General features: G+C 33.0%; 1 long non-coding RNA gene and 1 pseudogene across 1 annotated transcript; one reads left to right on the top strand and one right to left on the bottom strand.

The window, feature by feature from the left end:
• Positions 1 to 1,676: 1,676 nt before the first annotated feature.
• Positions 1,677 to 4,696, bottom strand: LOC132039890 (uncharacterized). Its single transcript, XR_009410520.1, has 2 exons — positions 4,452 to 4,696; positions 1,677 to 4,016 (listed from the first exon to the last, which is right to left on the bottom strand). It is a non-coding gene; the product is annotated as an uncharacterized LOC132039890 (long non-coding RNA).
• Positions 4,697 to 6,232: 1,536 nt separating this feature from the next.
• On the top strand, positions 6,233 to 11,706 carry LOC132039767 (beta-amyrin 28-monooxygenase-like; annotated as a pseudogene).
• Positions 11,707 to 13,689: the final 1,983 nt, after the last annotated feature.

Raw genomic sequence — 13,689 nt, 5'->3', positions numbered from 1 at the left:
GATTCGTCAAGTGGTTTTAAAAGAAGAAGATATATATAAGTATTTTTTTTTTCTTTTACGTTCATACTTAGTCCGCACACTTTTTCTCAGGTCAATTCATACATTACGTCTAAACGCCTCATCCTAAAACCTCATATTACGAACGTATTTCTCTTATCTGATCAAGTCTTATTTATAACAATGGTTTGCTTTTATTATTATGAACCCGCGTATGTGCGAGGATAATCGGTTTTTTTGTCTTGAAGTGGGCTAAAAGCCAAAATGCATATATATTTTAAAGAAAGCATTATTTTTAATGGGCTTAGCCAAAATCCATCAGTTTCTCTTTTCGCAAATCAAGTGGTCCGTGGACCCAAAAATGTATTTGTTCTTTTATACTGATTTTGGCCCAGAAATTTTATGTCGAATTTGTGTACAAAATCTCATTCTTAACTTATTGCAAGAAAACTCGTAAAAATGCCATGTTGCTTGGTGATTTTAAAAAATGTTTTATGTTTCCATTTAACTTGTATTAAAGGAGTTGTTTTGTTATTAATTAAATCTGGAAATATTTGTATTTAATCCGGGGTTTTGCAAATCATTTGGGGATTTAAAGTCTACTAAACGGTATATGTACCGTTGCCCTAAGACGGCTAGTTCATAATCGAAAGGATTCCAATATAATATGATGTTCTTAGAAGTTATACAAATACAAAATAAGAATGAAATAATTATAAATAAAAGAGAGGGATAGGCTAGGGGGTACCAAATCCGTAGTTAACCATTTTCACCCATGGTTGGGCCTTCAACGTGTTCACATGCATATTTGCTTCCCTTTCACCCCCTCATCAGACTGTTTTGCTTAAAGAAAAGCCTGTTGGGCCGTAGCCCAACAGGGAGGCTTGACCCGGCCCAAATGGTCATGCAATGGAGGAGAGAGGAGGAAAAGGGGAAACCGGTTAGAAGAATATTACTGTACTTATCACAAGTATATACATACATGACATACACATGTAAAACAAAAGCATTCATATATATATTTATATATATATATATATATATATATATATATATATATATATATATATATATATATATTTGTTCCCTTGTTTGGACTATTATAGACATGGGCTCCCCGCATCAATTCTGGATTGGGCCAGGCGCAGACTCCTACTATTCCGTAATCAACTAAGTATTGAAGCTTAATCATGGGCTTTCTATCCTCTCGATGTTGATATACTCTTATATGCAGCCAATGCATTTATACATACACATAGTATACCAAATTCGACATACTACATCTATATGTATACATCTTGCTAATACTATCTCTTTTACCGAACCCATATATATATATATATATATATATATATATATATATATATATATATATATATATATATATATATGTTATATGTTTACCCTTTAAACTTAGACTAACCCTTAAACTTGTTTTAGTCATCTTTCAATTTTTAGCAATATAATCAGACCTAAGCTAAGGCAAAATTTGCACTTTAATTCAGAAATTCAAAATTGGGGAGGGGCAACTAACCACAACCAGGCATCACATAGATTAACTCAGGCCACCAATAGATTCCAAACACATCTTTACAATAATACTTATCATAAACATAGAATCAGTGTGCAGGGTCATAGATGTTTGATCATGAGACTTAACATCTTTAGGCAATGTATACAAGAATTCAATAGTTATAACATTTTAGCAAAGTTTGGACAGCTAAGGGTAGTCCACAAATGGTCACTTTTCCTTCAAAGAACCCAATTAAACAGCATAGGGGTATGTGAAGAGAGCACAGAAATACATGGCATGGTTCCTTAACAGGGTAAATGCATTTTTTGCTTATTAGATTCAGAGAAGGGACATATAACGTAAGGTTCAAAGAATCAACCATTTCAGGACTTAGTGTCCATTTTAATTTGAACAGGCTTACTTCTATCACCTCTTACTAGTATTCTTTTAAGACTCCATAAGCTAGGCACTAACTGAACCAGTTTTAGAAGAGAATAATGCTAGGCTTAGTTAAACAATCCTTCTTACACAAGTCAGGTTCAGTTTTATCTCTTGCCCTTTGATTCAATGATAGGATTGTAGAGTTAGTATGTATTCTTGTGGCAGACACACACCCCATAGACTTATAGTGTATGCCATGGCACCTCTTATTTAGAGAAAGGTACTATGAACCAAGTTGGACTTGGTTCTTCCCAATCCTCTCTTTTAAGATGCCTTTAAAAGGCTCCTTTATTGTCAAGTGGTTCATAACTTGCCCATGAACACTTATGACCCCACAAACATCATCATTGAATCAATTCCTAACCAAACACTTGACTAATCTGAACTCAGATGAGTATTTTCAATTATTTAGCCTAGAGTTCTGATCATAAAGCAACCTTAAATCTCTTTACACTATAGATGGCCCTTATCAGGCCAAACTTATGGTTGCTTCAAACTAACTTACACTCATCAGAGTAAGACAACGTCAGGGATAACAGTTCAAGTCTCAAGAGAGGAAAAACACCTCTGTATTTTAAACCATGGCATTTCATATTCCACACTGGCTATAATTCTAAACAATTGCACAAACAGCTTACTAGACAGATTCAAACCCAAGCTTCTCATCTTGTCCCCCCTTTTTTCCCTCTTTTATTCTTAAAGCTAACAGATTAAGTTTCATAAAGTAGTTAAAGCTATGTAAGAAGCTCCAGTTTCAAACTATTAAGAAGAATGCTAGCTGGCACATGTATTGTCCTACTATAGCTAAGTGAGGGCATCTAAGGTCAAAGCATGCTCCAAACATACCCAATCTCAACATTTAGATGACCTATTTTAAGACAAAACATTTATATGTTCAGGTAAAACCAACTTATACACAGGGGCCAAAGCATTTTCCACTACCCAAAATGTACTTAGTTTTACATAAAAGAAGATATTAAATCAATTAGCTTCAGCATTGTGTGGCTAATCTATATGCCTGTATTTTAAACTGAGAGCAGTTAATACAATTAAGACCTCTTTATTTTTCCTTTTTACATCTTCTGATCCTTTTAAGATTATGTGATTAGTATCAATAGACATCATTAGCACAATGTCATGCCAAAATCTTACCATAGTCGATCTTGGCCTTTAACTGCATTGCTTAAAGCCATTAAGGGACCTTGACATCATAGAACCATAGTTTTAGACCACATGGAGTGTCACAAGACTTCTGCAGTTTGCCTCATTGATTAATCAAAATCATTTAGACCTATTTTAGCAGTCAGAGATCAGATTTGAATCCTAAGGTTCCCCTTTTTAGTTTCGAACTAAATGAACTTATTTAGGACTTCAATCATGGATAAATTTCAAAAACACAAGGTTGTGAGACAAGCCACACTAAAGTAGGTCCATCAAAAAGCAAGAGACTCAGGTTAACAATTCTTAAAGAAAGGATTTAGGTGCCATTAAGCAGTCGGACCAACACCCTATTTCAAACTAACAAATATCACAATTTGAACTTGTTAAACTATATACTTAAGATAGTGGAGTGATGCTGTTATTTCACTTTTCCTAGTTAATAGGCTAGCATGACCATTTAACAGATAGATAGCAAATATAGTCATTTTACCACTTCCAATTTTAAGCTTGTACTGAATCTTTTATTGTTCCAAGCTTCTTTTAATTAATGTGATCAATATCAAGGCTCAGTTAAACCTAAACACAACAAATTTCTATTTAGATTAGACCACAAAGATCATTTAAGATTCAAAACAAAGTGCACAAGTACATCAGTGATCTAGATGGCTAAACAATAAACAAGGAATTATTAACAACAGCCTAGTCTGAGTAGAATCACAAAGCTAATGAGCTAATATTTAAGCTAACAATATGACAAGCAAACCACCATCTAAACATAATATCACACAACTAACATTTATATCCAAACTCAGTAAAAGAAACCAATAAAATGATAAGTAATTACCTTTTTGTTGCGCAGTCGAGACAAGAATGGATTTGGAGCCTTTGTGCTTCCAATCTCGAACTCAACCACCAAAAATAAAAATAAACAAGGAACTAAACTTTTGAAACTAGAGACTCGACTTTAAAAGTCAAGTCCAAAATTTTAACTGAAACCCTGATCTTGAGTCCTAATGCTCAAAGTCTAGCTCTTTCTTCACTTTTTTTCTTTTTTGAAATTGAGGGTTCTATTTATAGAACCTCAAAAGACCGAAACCCAAATCCCCAATCAATGTGGGACAAGTTCTTTTTCCTGAAAATTATGCTTGAGTTTAAGGTGAACGACTCATATTAACGTGAAATAGCGATGAAGGACTAGATTTTAGCATGTTCATTCTCGATCCGGTCGGTTCTTAAAGAACCAATTCAAGGATTCGTCCAAGTTAGCTAATTAATGCGATTCGTACTTGTATCAACGTAAACTATGGAAAAGCAAGAGGGAGAGAGGAGTAGATTTTACCTTTTAAGGCAGCGTTTGGTGAGAATAGGTGGAGAGAGACGAGTTTGCATTTAATGCTACTCGTTTTGGCCATGCTAGGACTGATACGCGACTAACACGCCTGAAATGTTGCCGTTTCCGGCAATCGTGACGTGTGAGGGGAGAAGGGATATGGTAGCGGCGCTAGGGTTTCGTCTGAAACCCTTGAGAAGGCAAATGACCCCTTTAAGGGTCTTGTTTGGCCAAGACTTATTTTCTTATACTTGCTTCAGTTGGGCCAGGTCGCGGTCCTTATTGGAATGGGCTGGTCGATCTTTTAAAAATTAAAGGGCTGCCCAAATATATATATATATATATATATATATATATATATATACCTGTATACCTGTATATTCGCATATATTTATGTATATATGCATATCGGGAAAAATACGCAATTTTACTAAATAGCCAAAAATAAAATATTATTAGTTAAATCGTTTCAACTATAGCCATAATTTAATAAATTAATCAATTAGTTTAGAATATGGCCGATTGCATAGATAAACTCGATTTTGCCAATATAGCCTTAATTTGAAAAAGCCATAAAATTGGCTATTTCAATTAGAGCCTTAATCGACTAATCAATTGATTATTTCGATAGTAGCCATACCTAAACACATAACAAGTAATTTTAAAATATAACCACAATTAAACATCTGATTAATCATGATTATATTTTAAAAAAATCACAAAAATGTAAATTGATCATGTAGGAATTAGAGTTTGAGGGGTAAAATGATTATTGATTTAATTAGTCAGATTTCTTGAAAAACAGAGTAAAAACGCCTGTTAATTGATTTTAACAACCAATAAATAATTGTTTTAAATCATTCTCCTGATTGATCTTAGCAATGTCTCATAATTATTGCAAAAATATATTAATTTTCAAATGATTTATGGCATTATAGAAACTATTTTGCCAAATGAAATGGCGAAATATTATCCGAATAATGTTATAAAATCATTTCGACTTGTAGAAAATACATATTTCACTCTGTTTAATATCCAAAGACCCTGCAAAATTAAAAAATAAATTACGGGAGGTCAAAAATTAGGTGTCAACAACCACTTGTTTATTTATAAAAACAATAGATAATAAGAGACTTAAATATACACACACACATGTTCGTGCACACGCGCGTACACACACACACACACACACACACACACACACACACATATATATATATATATATATATATATATATATATATATATACACACATGCTTGTGCATATAACATTGAAATAACAATCATAAAAAATAGCATTAGATTTTACCACAAATTCGTAAAAGTATTATTCTACTTATAATGTTAATGAACTTAAATAAGAATCTATAAATATCTAGATTGAAAATATAAGTATTATATTATAATATAAAAATGTATTTACATAAATGGAGGATTGAAAAAAACAAGGATGAAATAGTCATTGCATCGGATAAAGGGGGGGAGAATGTCTATTGTTCAAAGTTGAGGGGGTGTTTGATTTTTAAAACAAAGTTAAGGGGTGAAAATGATTTTCACCCATAAAAATGTCATTCAACTTTATATGCTCATTATAGCAAATCAACTTTTAACTTTTTGGCTTCTCACTTTTAGTAAAAGCAGTAGTAGTATTAGTAGTAGTAGTAGTAGTAGTAGTAGTGTATATATATATATATATATATATATATATATATATATATATATATATATATGTAGTATATGTATATATATCTTGAATATCACGTACATAAGAAAAAACCTCATACACAAAATGGACCTCTTCCTCCTCTCTTTTGCAACCTTGCTTGCTATGATTATCATCAAATTTTTGTTCAAATATTTCTTTGCCAAACCTAAAGAAAAAAATCCCTTTAGCTCCAGGTACTTTTGGTTGGCCTATTATTGGAGAAACCATCCAATTCCTTAAAGCACTTCACTATGGATTGGTGCACGAGTTTGTTAAAGAAAGAACCAAGAAACACAACTCAAATGTATTCAAAACATCTTTATTTGGCCAAAAATTTGCTATTTTTTCAGGTCCCGCAGCTAACAAATTCATATTCACCAGAGGCAATAATCTTTTGATTGGTTGGAGACCTAATTCTGTCCAAAAACTTTTCCCTTCTACATCATTTGTCCCTATAGAACATGACACCAAAAGGGCACAAAATGTTATAAGCTATTTCTTGAACTCACAAAATGTTGATAAACTCATTAGTACTATGGACTCTATGTCACATTTACACTTGGAAAATCATTTAAAGGGGAAAGATGAAGTGATAGTGTATGATCTAATGAAGTTATTCATTTTCTCCCTTTCTATTCGAGTCTTTATGGGCATCGAAGACTCGGATAAAATCTTGAATCTCTATGATAAATTTAATATTTTCACGCAAGGTCTTTTGGTAGTGGACATCAATTTTCCTGGTACAACATTTTATAAGGCAATGAAAGCTGGGAATGAATTACGGAAAGAAATGAAGCCTATTATTAAAGAAAGAAGAGCTGAATTACTAGAGAATCTAGATTTGTCCAAGGTTGATGTGTTAACACAAGTGATTACTGAACAAGATGAAAATGGAAAGTACATGACAGAGGTTGAAATGACTGATAAATTGTTTGGCTTTCTCATTGGTAGTTACCATTCTACTTCTACAACTATTACTTTGACCATGAAGTACCTTAAAGAGAAGCATGAGTTCTTCCATGAAATAATGGAAGGTATTTCTTTCACTTCAAAATAAAAACTTGCACCATTTATTACCATTAGTTAAGCAAAAATAGGAGAGTTGAGTTGAAGAACCGTTGGTCCGAGACCTTTGGGCATTTGGTTTATCCATTTTTTTTAATCTAAACACCTTATTAAGGTTTTGACCTGTTGAACATTTGATTTATGGTGTAAGTGTGCTTATTGAACACATATTGCTAACATGATATAGTGCAGGTACCACACTTATTTTGAAAGCGTGAGAGGCCATAATATATTTTAAAAATTTTGTTCTCTTTCTTCGAGCCCGTATAGATTAGCTGATATAGTAAATAGATGATAAGCCTTATGTGTTGATAAGCACTTAGTACTTTTAAGTGCTGAAATTAATTTTATAAATAAGCAGTTATGTGTTTAGATAAAAGTGTTGAAACTAACATAAGCAGGTGATGTATTTGGTAATAATGTTGATAAGCTGCTCTTTTGATAAAATGACTAAAATATCCTCTCTTTTTTTTATAAGAAATTATAAATTTTAAAGTATCTTTACAACGAGAAGGATGAACGATGGATATGGAATGGAGAGGAAGTTAGTTATTTAGTTTTTAAAAAGACACTTTAAGAATTAAAAAAATACATTAAAAATAAAATAGTAGATATCTTGCTAAAAAGTAAAAAGTGTTTATAAGCTGAAAAACAATAAGTTTTTAGGAGTGACCGACTCCACCACAATCCACCTTATTCCTTCTCCCTTCTGGCTACCACCACCATCCACCCTTTCGGCTGCTTTCCCTTCCCCTTTCTCTTCCCATTCTTTCTCTCTCCACCACCTTGTCACCACCATACCTGCACCCCGTCCCTCTTTACTTGTCTCTTCTGGCCATCATTGCACTACCAAATCAACCCTTTCTCTTCTTCTTCCTCCTCCTTACATTTCTTCCTCTCTCCCTATCACCATTCAAGGGATACATAAATTTATATTACATCGAAAGTTCTAGGTTCAGATAATATGGTGAATGAACGTTGCATCCAGGGGCGGATCCATCCGTTAGGGTGGGGGTGGCATGGCACTCCCTAGATTGATAAATTTTTCATATACCTATGTTGCAATATGCTTAAACTAGGTTAAATATTTGACCCTATCACCCCCAGTCACAAATTAGACAAAGGTGCCATGGCTGATAGACATAAGTTCGAATCTATCTTGAACATTTTCCGACTCCTGTTTTTTCTTTGTGCTTTTTAGTTCCTTTGTACCAGTCATTTCCCTTTTCGGCTCTCCCAATTTTCTATTTATCTTTTTATTATTTATTTTGCCTTTCCTCTATTCTACTCCCTCCGTTCCATAATAAGTGATTTTTTTAGTTTATGCACACCCCTTAAGATAGTGCTCACTCCTAGAAAATTTGGAGTGTTTTTACTAACTTACCCCTAATTAAATGCCTAGAAAAACAAAAGCTTAAAATGATCTTGAAAATGTAAATAAGGGTAATTTTGGAAGAACAAGATCAATTTCTTCTTGAAATCTTAAAGCACCACTTATTTTGAAATAAAAGGAAAAGCCTAAACAACCACTTATCATGAAATGGACGGAGTATTATTTTATCTGTGATATCTAGCGAGAACACACAAAATAGAACCTTCAAAATCCCTTAAATTAAGCATTTCTCTTAATCTCAAATCTGTGAGTATTTAAATCGAAAAACTTGGGTCTCAACGGGAATTTTGGATTGAGATCAAAATTCAATTTTTTTTTATATATAATTTCTTTTGTTTATTACTCCCTCCGTCCATGTTTACTTGTCTATAGTTGACTTGGGACACTCTTAATAAGCAATAAATAAAATGAGAAATGAATTGGAGTACTTAATAATAAGGGTAAAATAGGTATAAAATGGTAAATTATGTCTTGGTTTTTCAAACGATATAACTTACAAGTAAAAGTGAACATCTATTTTTAATATAGTGGACAAATAAAAATGGATGGAGGGAGAGTACTATAAAAATTTGTGATATTCTATAATTATTAAATTCAATTTAAATCATTTTACTACTTAAATTGTGATGGAAATTTCATAAGCATTGCTTAGGAAAAACATGAAATTTATGATTTATTTTTAAGAACTTGTGATTTATCTAATTCTACATTTACTTATGGGGTGTAATTACGTATTGAAGAGTTTTTCTATTATTTTTCTTAATTTGATTGGTGTAATTTTCTTATTGAAGATGTAATTTTACTTGTGCAAGTTCATTTTTTAATATATATAAAAGATGTAAGTCCCTTGGTGAAAATGTTGATTTTACTTCTATTGTTAATGGGTGTAATTCCTTGTTTAAGATGCTAATTATGTTCGTTTCTTAATTTTTGATATGTAATTTTCATATGTGTAAATAAAAAAGGCCTACTAAGTTAACCCGAATAAACTCAAAAGAGATGGATCCGACCCAAATACATATTCCTAACAAGATATATATTGAAGAAAATTGTGGCATCCACCACCTTCAAATCCTAGCCTCCGCCGCTACATTTACATACCCTTCCTTTTCCTTCTTGCGTCAGGATAACTGGAAGTGTCATCGAAGAAAAACTTTAATTTTTTGGGTGGGGACAATGTGAGGGGGCCAGACGGTGATTGGTGTCTTTTAGGTGTGAACCTCATGCATGGAATTACATGCTTTGGACAACTATACAAAATGTGTTCAATAGGCAGATTTTCAATAAATGTAACGTGTTCAATAAGTCAGATTATTAGTTAGATTATTAGTTAATTAATCTTCTAGATGAACCTTTTTTTGCGTGTTTGAGGGGTCATTGATGTATTCCACCAGGATTTCTTACATCATCAAGTAACAGTTAACCAAAAATTTATACTACTATAGCGCAATTAATATGTTTTAGAAGGTTATGTATCTGATTTTTCTAGGGGTATAGATTATATACACGGATAATATAAATAATTATTACATCATTAGTATCGGCTACTTTATTTTTCTATTCATCATATCATACTAATTACGTAAAGCGTTTTATGTTATTGTAAGTCAACTTAATTTTAATGTGTAACAAAATATTACACTATCAATGTAAAAAAATTTACAGTATCATGTTATTTTACTTGTTATAGCATAAAACCTCCCTTATTTCCAATATTACAAATCCCACTACTTATAGAAGGTTATTTGTAGTTATCTTTTTGATGATCTGATAGTTAAAATTTTCCTTACATTGTCGGTGTATATGTTAAACACTTTCACGTATTTATTATGTATAATTATCTATAAACACCTTTTAAAATGCAGAGCACAATGAGATTTCAAGGAATATGATGCCAAGGAAAGTGTTGTGCTGTGATGACATTCAGAAAATGAAGAAAACTTGGAACTTTGTGAATGAAGTATTAAGAGACACGCCAGTTCTGCAAGGTACTTACAGAGAAGTCATAGAGGACGCCATCACTTATGATGGCTTCCTCATACCAAAAGGATGGAAGGTACATTTCGACCTTCTAATTAAAATGTATGTAATTAAATAATTAAATGGATACTGTGATTTTTGTCATGCAGCAAGTAATAAATTACTTCATCGTTAGGGGCAGAGCTAGATACCAAGGTATGGGTTCGATGGAACCCAATAACCTTCATCCAAGTATTGAATTTGTCTTAAAAAAATTCATTTCATATATACAAATTATTAATCTAGAACTCAGTAACTTAAAAAGGCTAGAATCCTGAACTCATAAGCTTCAAATTCTAGTTCCGCCTTTGTTCATCGTCCCAAAATGTGAGGCCAAATGGACATTTGGCATATCTTAATTCAAAAAAACTACGTAGTCCGTGAAGTGAGGATTAATGTTCAAACCATATAAAAAGATTATAACTCGTACTCTCAATGAATGTAGAAATCTAACAGAAGCATCATAGGTTATCCACCAATTTTGAATGCTAAGATTTATACTTGGAGAAGATTTCAACTTGTAATACTTATCATAGAGATTTACTAATAGTTTAATATATTATAACATGTTAGCTATATACTCTGTTTTATTAGATTATCAGCTAATGCTTATCATATTAATCTTTCTATAACTATCAATAATTAGTCAATACATGACTCAATGTGATGAATATAATATACTATAGTTTTAAAATCCCATTTCAGTAACTCATTTTTTCTCATTTGACATTTCTGAGTATTCTTTGCTTGATCTAAGTATGCTATCAAATCAAATTTGCAGATATATTTGAGTTTTGGAGCTACACAGAAGAATGGTGAATACTTCCCAAACCCTACAAAGTTTGATCCTTCTAGATTTGAAGGAAATGGACTAGTTCCTTACACGTCAGTTTCATTTGGTGGAGGACATAAAATGTGTCCTGGAAAAGAGTTTGCAAGAATATTGATTTTTGTTTTCCTTCATCATGTACTCAAAAATTTTAGGTGGGAAGCTAAGGTTCCTTCAGAAATGATATTGAGGCCTTTTTTCCTAGTACCCATCCCAACAGATGGATATCCTGTTACCCTTTATAATGTGTAAGCTTTACTCACACACACACACAAACCAGTTAATTTCCTTGTAGTAGATGTTTTTTCTTCATCAATAAAACTAAGGATGTCGTTATAAGTTCATTTACAATAAAACAATGCCTGAAGTTTGATTGTATTTGTCCTAATACGTGTTTTCTATCGCGGACAACAGGTTGTGTACATGAAATGAATGAATAAAGACATTACTCCTGTGTGGTCCTTTGTCTATACCTATTTGTGCTTCTTTTGTGTTTCACTTTTTCTGGAAAAATTATTCACTTTATTTGAAAATCAAAATTTGGCCATGAAAATTCACATTCTTTCTAGTTTTCAAATTCAGAGGTCCTATATGTAGTTATGCTAATCAGCCAACAGTCAAGAACAGTGAAGAAGCTCAAGTCCTCACATTTTGAGATGCACACAGTCAAGTCATGATACAACTTGAAGTTGGTTTTAAAAACACTTAAAATCTTGTTTTCACTTTTTTCACTTATAAAACATTCAAACAACTATATATATATATATATATATATATATATATTAAAAACTATAACCAAACACAACTCCAACTTCACAAATTCCAAATAAAGTGAAAAATATTGTGTTTCTATGGCCAAACGCCTACATAGTATCAGAAGCCAGCCCGACCTCCTCTGCTTCTTTTGAATCTTCAAAAATTTCCTCTCTTCTTCCTCACCTTCAATACTTAATCATGTGCATCACGTCATCTCCAACAAACTGACGGCTACAAATTATTTATTTAGGCCCCATGCAACTATTAATTACCTTTCATTCGTGGACAAAATATCTATGATTATATCGGTGGAAGCGACCCATGTCCACCACGCCGTACATCTCCCAAAGGTACTAACGTATCAAAACCAAGCCCAGCATATACTCAATGGATACAACAAGATGAAATGATCTTGAGCCTTCTAGCCTCGTCCCTTGCTGAAGAAAACCGTCAATAGCCATATTGGTCTGAACATCTCGAAAACAGTCTACGATGCTTTTGCAGTTGTTTTATCTTCTACATCCAACACATGGATCCTTAATCTTCACATGCAACTTCAAAGCTTGAAACAAGATCTTACTCTCTGAACATCTCGAAAACAGTCTAGGATGCTTTTGCAGCTGTTTTATCTTCTACATCCAACACATGGATCCTTAATCTTCACATTCAACCTCAAAGCTTGACACAGGATCTTACTGTCACTCAATAATTACACAAGGCCGAACTCATTTCTTATGAATTAGTTGTTGCTGGAGGACCTCTTTCTCTTGCTGACCACAACATTTACATTTTCAAGGGGCTAAGATCCGAATTTAAAGACATTGTTACCATACTATTTGCACGACATGAGCCAGTCAAGTTTTCTAAACTTTACAGCCTTCTTTTGAACCATGAATTTATTAATGGTTCATCCATATCGATTATGTTTCTTTCATCTACTACACCACAAGATCCCCCAGGGTCGAGGCAGATCCTATAGTGGATGTAGTGGAAGAGGTGGCCACTCTTATGATTCACGAAATTATTCACCCAACACAAAAGTGTCAGATTTGCAACGGCAGTAACCATCTTGCTTCAACCTGTTTCCAACGCTACAGTCCCAATATGAACCCTGGAGCTTATCAATTACACCAAGCTCCATTACTTGCCGCTCAATTAGTGGTTCCGCGACATAGGTGTTTACTTAATTCCCCTTGCCCCGAATCTCACCACCAACTTTCACCATGTTGATAGTTGTAAGGGTCGAATCAAGTTCACATTGGCAGTGGTCCTGACTTGCTTTCTTTGTGTTTCAATAAGAGGATATCAATATCGACAATAAGAAATTTTGGACCTGATACAACAATCAAAAAGGGCAAAAGGACATACACAAGAATGTCATTTATAAAAACATATTATAGGTGAAAATAACGGGATAATACATGCTGGTACCTTATAAAGTAAACGTAGTACTAAATATTATCTGACCAGCTTCATTTT

The sequence above is a fragment of the Lycium ferocissimum genome, chromosome 12 (genome assembly GCF_029784015.1).
Source record: "Lycium ferocissimum isolate CSIRO_LF1 chromosome 12, AGI_CSIRO_Lferr_CH_V1, whole genome shotgun sequence".
NCBI classification, from domain to species: Eukaryota; Viridiplantae; Streptophyta; class Magnoliopsida; order Solanales; family Solanaceae; genus Lycium; species Lycium ferocissimum.
The sequence above is the reverse complement of the archived record's forward strand: the minus strand, read 5'-3'. Positions and strand labels throughout refer to the sequence as shown.